The sequence below is a fragment of the Orycteropus afer genome, unplaced genomic scaffold, assembly GCF_000298275.1.
Source record: "Orycteropus afer afer isolate SDZICR_OR568_19922 unplaced genomic scaffold, OryAfe1.0 scaffold00258, whole genome shotgun sequence".
Taxonomy (NCBI): domain Eukaryota; kingdom Metazoa; phylum Chordata; class Mammalia; order Tubulidentata; family Orycteropodidae; genus Orycteropus; species Orycteropus afer.
In genome coordinates, this window is record NW_006921845.1 from 1,992,926 (window position 1) to 2,001,091 (window position 8,166).

Sequence of the window (8,166 nt, forward strand, 5' to 3'; positions counted from 1 at the left end):
TTTGCTGGGCCGATAGAGCCTGGTGGAACCACTGAGACTATGGCCCCTAGCTGCCCTTCAGGTCTGGAATTGAACCCACACCTGTGGTTTCCAGCCAAATAAAATACAGGCATGTGAGTTAAACATTTAACTCAAGTAGATGGACACCTTGGAGAGAACAATCATGGGAGAAAGAAGGGCTGCTTATGTACAGGGAGATAGCTCAGGTGGCAGGAGAGTATGGAGGGATGGACACTGGGAAGAGGTAACCATGGGGAGGAAGTGGGAAGGGAGCTGTTGCATTGTGGTAAACTGTGGTCAGTGACGAGACAAAGTATATGTGAACTGCTCTATGGAAAGTGAATTTGCTCTGTAAATCTTCACCCAAATCACAATAAAAAAATAAAATAAAATAAAATAAAGAAAACAAGCACAAATATTTAGCAAATACTAAAACAATAGCTCTGAAGGAAGTGATAACACAATTCATAAACAAAATGAGCTCAGCACAGAAAATTATATGGAACAGAGAATTCAGCAACACTACAAAAAACACATAACAAAATGACAGCAACAAATTCATGCTTGTCAATAGTTACACTGAATGTAAATGGATTAAATGCACCACTCAAGAGATGGAGAGTTGGAGACTGCAAAAGAACACATAACCTATCAATATGCTGTCTATAAAAGATGCGTCTTAGAGACAAAGACAAAAATAGACCAAACATCAAAGGTTGGATAAAGATATATCAAGCAAATGGCAACCAAAAAAGCAGGAGTGGCAATATTAATTTCTGATAAAATTGACATTAAGACAAAAACCACCATAAGAGACAAGGAAGGACATTATATAATGATTAAAGGATCAATTGAACAAGAGGACATAACCATAATAAATATCTATGGACCCAATGAAAGCGACCCAAAATACATAAATCAGAGTCTAATAGAATTGAAAAGACAAATAGATGACTCCACAGTCATAGTAAGAGACTTTAATACACCACTTTCAATCAAACATAGAACAATTGGAAAGAAATTCAACAAAGACACAGAAGAACTGAACAATACAATCCACCAACTTGACCTAATATACACCTACAGAGCTCTTCACCCAACAATGGCACAATATACATTCTTTTCCAGTGCACATAGAAGATTCTTCAAGATAGGCCATGTTAGGCCACAAAACAAGCCTTAATAAATTTAAAAACTTTGAAATACTGCAAAGCATCTTCTCAGATCACAATGCTACAAAATTAGAAATCAACAATAGGAAGATGAACGGAAAAAGAGCAGACACATGAAAACTGAATAACACCCTCCTCAAAAATGATTGCATAATAGAATAAATAAAACATGAAATTAAAAGTTTTTGAATCAAACAAGAATGAAAATACACCATATCAAAATCTTTGGAACACAGCAAAAGCAGTGATCAGAGGCCAATTTATAGCAATAAATACACACATCAAAAAAGAAGAAAGAGCCAAAATCACACTTTAACCCAAAATCTCCAACACTTAGAAAAAAAGCAGCAAAAGAAAAAAACTAGCCTACAGTTACTTGAAGAAATGAAATTATAAAGATTCAAGCAGAAATAAATGAAATAGAAAATAGAAAGACAGTAGAAAAAAAAAAAAAACAAGACTAGCAGTTGGATTTTGAAAAGATTAATAAAACTGACAAACCAATGGCAATATTAACAAAGTAAAAGAGGGAAAGACTACAAATAACATGAATAAGAAATGAATTGGGTGATGTCACAACACAACCAACAGAAATTAAAAAGATAATATCAGGATACTATGAACTGTACTCCAACAAATTTGAAAAACTAGAAGAAATGGACAGATTTCTAGAAACATACTACTTACCTAAACTTACACACACCAAGGTGGAAAATTTGAACAGACTCATAACAAAAAAGGAAATTGAACAGGTCATAAAAAAACTACCAACAAAAAAAGAGCCCTGGACAAGATGGTTTCACTGGAAAATTCCACCAAACATTCTGAGAAGAACTGATACCAATTCTACTCAGACTATTTCAGAACATAGAAAAAGATGGAATCCTCCCAAATCCATTTTAGGAAGCTAGCATAACCTTGATACCAAAACCAGGCAAAGACATCACTAAAAAGGAAAGCTACAGATCAAGATCACATATGAATATACATGTAAAAATCTTCAAAAATTCTAGCCAATAGACTCCAATGACACATCAAAAAAATAATACATTATGACCAAGGGGAGTTCATATCAGGTGTGCAAGGATGATTCAACATTAGAAAAAAAAATCAACATCATCCATCACATAAATAAAACAAAAGAAAAGAACCACATGATCACAGCAATCGATGCAGAAAAGGCATTTGATAAAATCCAACACCAATTTGTGATTAAAAACTCTCAGAAAAATAGGAGTAGAGGGACATTCCTCAACATAATAAAAGACATATATGCAAAACCAACAGCCAACATTATTCTCAATGGAGAGAGATTGAAACCATTCCCCTTGTGAACAGGAACCAGAAAAGGATGTCTTCTATCACCACTCCTATTCAACATTGTATTGGAAGTCCTAACTAGGGCAATAAGGCAAGAAAGGGAAATCAAAGGGAACCAAATTGGTAAGGAAGAAGTCAAAACTATCCCTATTTGCTGATGATATGATCCTATTCCTAGAATACCCAAGAGACTCAGTAAAAAACCTACTGGAACTAATAGAGAAATTTAGCATAGTGGCAGGATATAAGATCAGCATGCAAATATGCAAATATCAGTTAGATTCCTCTACACTAGCAAAGAGATTCATGAAGAGGAAACCAATAAACTCACTGCCGTGGAGTCCGATCCAACTCAAAGCAACTCTTCCTTGGGTTTCTGAGACAGTATCACTAAGTACATTGCTCAACCTTCCTTCTGAGGAGTAGCTGGTGGGTTTGAACCAACAGCCTTCTACTTAGCAGTCAAATGCCTTTGGCACTACACCACCAGAGCTCCTATCATTTACAATAGCTACCAAAAATATATATAATACTTGGGAATAAATCTTGCCAGGGGCACAAAAGACTTGTACAAAGAAAACTACAAAACACTAGTTCAAGAAACCATAAGAGATCTACATAAATGGAAGACCATACCATGCTCATGGATACGAAGATTGAACACTGTGAAAATGTCAATGCCACCCAAAGCAATCCATACCATTCAGTGCAATCCCAATCTAGATCCCATCAACATTCTTTAAGGATATGGAAAAATCAATCACTAATTTTATATGTTAAGAAAAGAGACCTTGGATAAGTAAAGCACTATTGAGGAAGAAAAACAAAGGAGGTCTCACACTCCCAGATCTCAAAACCTACTATACAGCCACAGTAGTCAAAACAGTCCAGTGTTGGTACAAGGACAGACACATAGACAAGTGGAATAGAATTGACAACCCAGAAATCAATCCATCCATGGTCAGCTGATTTTTTGATAAAGGGCTGAAATCCATTAAATGGGGGAAGAGATGGTCTCTTTAACAAATGGTTCTGGATATTCATTTGAAGAAAAATTAAACAAAATCCATACTTCACACCATACACAAAAACAAGCTCTAAATGGATCAAAGACTTAAATATGAAACCTAAATTATAAAATTCCTCAAGGAAAGATAGGAACTAATTTAAAAACTAAACCAAACTCACTACCATCTAGTCGATCCGACTCTTAGCGACCCCTACTCGGGTTTTCTAGGCAGTATCACTACAGAAATAGATTGCCCAACCTTCTTTCTGAGGAGTGGCTGGTGGGTTCGGACCACAAGCCTTCTGGTTAGCAGTCAAGTGCCTTAGGCACTCTGCCGCTAGAGCTCCTAGAGCTAATTTAGGGGCCCTAATATATGGCATAGGAGCTCTGGTAGCATAGTGACTAAAGCACTTGTCTGCTAACCAGAAGGCTGGCGGTTCAAACCCACCAGCCACTCCTCGGAAGGAAGGTTGGGCAATCCTACTTCCGTAGTGATACTGCCTCGGAAACCCAAGGAGGGGTCGCTATGAGTCGGGGCCGACTTGATGGAACATAACAACAACAACAATATATGGCATAGGAGCTCTGGTAGCATAGTGCCTAAGGCACTGGACTGCTAGTCAGAAGGCTGGCAGTTCAAACTCACCAGCCACTCCTCAGAAGGAAGGTTGGACAATATACTTCTGTAGTGATACTGCCTTGGCAACCCAAGGAGGGGTCACTATGAATCAGGGATGACTCGACGGCACATAACAACAACAACAACAATATATGGCATAAATAGCCTATAAAGCATATTCCAAAATGCACAAATAGCAGAAGATAAACTAAATGAATGGAATCTTCTGCAAATTAAATTTTTATGTGCTTCAAAAGACTTCTCAAAAAAAAAAAAAAAAACAGTCAAAAGAGGACTTACAGATTGGGAAAAAATATATGGGAACAACATATCTGACAAAGCACCTACCTCTAAAATTTGTAAAAACTCCAACACCTCAACAACAAAAAGACAAACAATCTAATTTAAAAATGAGGAGAAGACATGAACAGACACTTCACCAAAGAAGATATTCAGGATGCCAACAAACACATGAAGAAATTTTCTTGATCATTACCCATCAGAGAGATGCAAATAAAACAACAATGAGATACCATCTTGCCCCAGAACTAATAGCAAAGTTGAATGAGATAGAAAATAACAAATGCTGGCAAGGATGTGAGAGATTGGGACTCTCATACATTGCTGGTGGGACTGTCAAATGATACAACCACTGTGGAAAGTAGTATGGCAATTCCTTAAAAAGTTGGAATTAGAACTGCCATTTGATCCCATAATCTCATTACTAGGTGTATACCCTAAAGAAGTGAAAGCCAGGACAAGAATAGATATTTGCACACCCATGTTCATTGCACACCCATGTTTGTCTCACATACTTTGGTCATGTTGTCAGAAGGGACCATTCCCTGAAGAAGGATGTTATGCTTGGTAAGCTGGAGGGTTGACAAAAGAGGGGAAGGCCCTCATCGAGATGGGTTGACATGGTGGCAGCAGTAATGGGCTCAAGTATAGCAAGAATCATGGAACTGGCTCAGGACCAAGTGGTGTTTTGTTCTGCTGTGCATAGGGTCACTATGAGTTGGAGACAACTCGATGGCACCTAACAATAACAACTATGTTCATTGCAGCACTATTTACAATAGCAAAAAGATGGAAACAACCTAGATCAGCATCAACAGAAGAATGGATAACCAGACTATGGTACATAAACCCAATGGAATACTATGCAACACTAAAGAATAATATAGAATCTGCAAAACACTGCATAATGTGGATTAACTTGGAGGACGTTATGCTGAGTGAAATAAGTCAATCACAGAAGGACAAATATTGTTTCAGCTCACAATTGTAAAAAGTCAAGGAAATGTTTATATATGACAAAAAACTTTCTCTCTTGGTTACCAGGGATAGGAGGGGAGGGGAGGGAATATTGCTAGATAGGTAGAGAGTCCTTGGAAGGAAGACTGGGCAATCTACTTCCATAGAGACACTGCCTTGGAAACCCAAGGAGCAGTCACTATGAGTTGGGACTGACTCCACAGCAGTGAGTTTGGTTTTGATTTTGGTTTTGGTTTAGGTAGAGACAAGTATTGATTTGGGTGAAGGGAGAGGCAGTGTACCAAAAGCGAGTTATCAACACTGTGGCATAGAAGAAGAGGAAGACAGAGAGAGGTACATGGGAGGTACAGACAGAGATGAACCTTTCTGCAGTACTGTGTTGTCAGTGGTGGCAAGCATTGATTTATAGGTGGATAGATGGGCGGACAGGCTGAATGATCAGTTATGTCTAGGCAGGGAGTAGTGTGTCCATGACCATATATAAGGTTGGCAGACAATGTTTCTAAAAGTGTATTTGTATGTGCCGTAAGAATGTCCGGGTGTATAATAAGGCTGACAAGGGACAAGGTTTCCCTTCTTGGCCACAGCCAGCTACCTTGAGGGAGAAGTAGTTGGACATGGACTTGGGACCATGGTCACAGAGACATCAACCTCAATTGGTATAACATACTACACAAAAACCTTGTTCTACACCCTACTTTGGTGAGTAGCAACTAGGTCTTAAAAGCTTGAAAGCGGCCATCTAGATGCAACGATGTGTCTCTCCTCATCCAGAGCAAAGAACAACAAAGAAAACCAAAAATACATGGAAACAATTAGTCCACAGAACTAGTAGACCATGTGATCCTTAGCCTATATGGCCATGTTCTAGTTGTTGTGGTTAGTCGTCTCCTACTCATAGCCACCCTATATACAACAGAATGAAACACTACCTGGCTCTGTGCCAGCCCCACCATTCTTGTGATACCTGAGCCCATCATTTCAGCCACTGTGCCAATCAATCTTGTTGAGAACCTTTGCCTTTTTCGCGGACCCTCCACTTTGCCAAGCATGATATCCTTCTCTAGGGAATAGTCCCTTCTGACAAATGGTGATGTTGGCCCATAGGTGGCAGCAGCTTGTTTCAAATCTTTAAGAGTTTTAAAGGAAAATGCTTTATGTCCTCGCATTGGTTGATTAGTTTGTGAATCTGTGTACTCTATTACAAGAAAAACATGTTTCAATTCTAATGGAATATCCTCATCCACGGCCCTCGCCTTTTGCACCATAGCTTGTGTAGGTGATAAAGGAGGTAAAAGGATGTTAAACAGTTAATTTGCTTCCCTGAGGGAGCAAAAAGGTTAAAAGGTGGAGGAGAGCAGCGCTAGTGAGCATGGTTACAGCTGAAATAGCCTGATTTTAAAATGTTAAGGAAGGATATAACTTTCCTCCTTTATTTCTGAGAGTTTCTAATTTTTGCTTAACTATTTCCTCTTTCAATTTTAACCTTTTTAGTTTAGGATCTATATTCACACTTTTCTCCTTTTCCACTTTAGAATCTATGTCCATGCTTACTCCCTTATCTAATTCTAAGTACAGCTTTAAAATGCTCCAAATAGAAAAATACACGCTCCAGAAAATCCTCTGGCCCTATTCCTTTAAACGCTCATCCATTATCTACCGATGGTTTCCCAGGTTGTCAAATCAATTGTTCCTTCTTGAGGAAACCAAGGGCAACAGTGATCTGCACACTGTAAAAATTCCTCCAACTACTTTTTAGACACAGAGAAATCTCTAGCCTGAACCCATGCCTTAAGAACAGAAATATAACGATCCCTTTCATGGGATCCGAAACTCCCCATGTCAGCCTGGCTTAAAGAAAAACAATGAATTCACCCACACTTACCCGTTTTCGTTACAAAGCTTTGATTTCCACTCAGTGGGTATCCTCTCATGGCCACTTGCTGCTCTGTTCCAGGTCCCTGTTCGAGTGCCAATTGCCATGTCTGGCAAAACTGCACAGGTCACAAAACAAAGTGACATGAAAGGATCAATGGTTTAAAAGGAACTGGGGCCAGGTGGACACCCTGTATTTTCTGTGAGAGTGACGCCTGATTCATCTGTCCTGCTTTATTTATACATAAGCATACGATTACATCATTATTCTTGGAATTTTCTTAAAACAATCAAGTATTCAATCAAATATTCTTCTACAGTAAAATCAAATATTTCCTATGACAATCAATTATTATTTAAAAGTTAAAAGTTTTACTCTTTCCCATACCCAAAGGCATTTTCCCATGCCCAAATATATTGAATGATTAATTGGGTTAATATCTCTTATAAGAATAGCAAATAATCACTAAAATGCATCATTCTAAAAGATAATATGATTGTTAATATACATGATTCTAAAGAATGGTTTCTAAGGTATACTATTCTTAGGGCAAAACATTATCCCAGGGAAAGGTTAGCACACATTCTGCTGGAGCAGTGTTCTGTCCCAAGAATACAAAGCTGGAGCCAAGCAAGCATTCAACCATAGGAGAGGCCTTGCCTTCTCTTAGCTGTTGTTAGAACATGTGCCTTGCAACCATGTTCTTTTGGTGGTCTTTTTCTTTGTCTTCACAAAGATGAAACTTGGAAATCTGCCTACTTAATTTCAGCTAGTATATCAAGTTGCTACTGGATACTGTGCAAATATGTTGCTGTACAATCACAGCAGGTTATTTTAGTAATAAGGTTGTTTTTCTTTTTTCTTTCCCTCCTTCCCTTTCTTCCTTCCTGTG

The 8,166-nt window shown here is 38.3% G+C and overlaps 1 pseudogene; it reads right to left on the reverse strand.

Annotated features, from left to right (window-relative positions):
* LOC103204767 overlaps positions 1–6,946 on the reverse strand; it is a 169,866-nt pseudogene extending 162,920 nt beyond the window's left edge.
* Between the last annotated feature and the right edge of the window lie 1,220 nt (positions 6,947–8,166).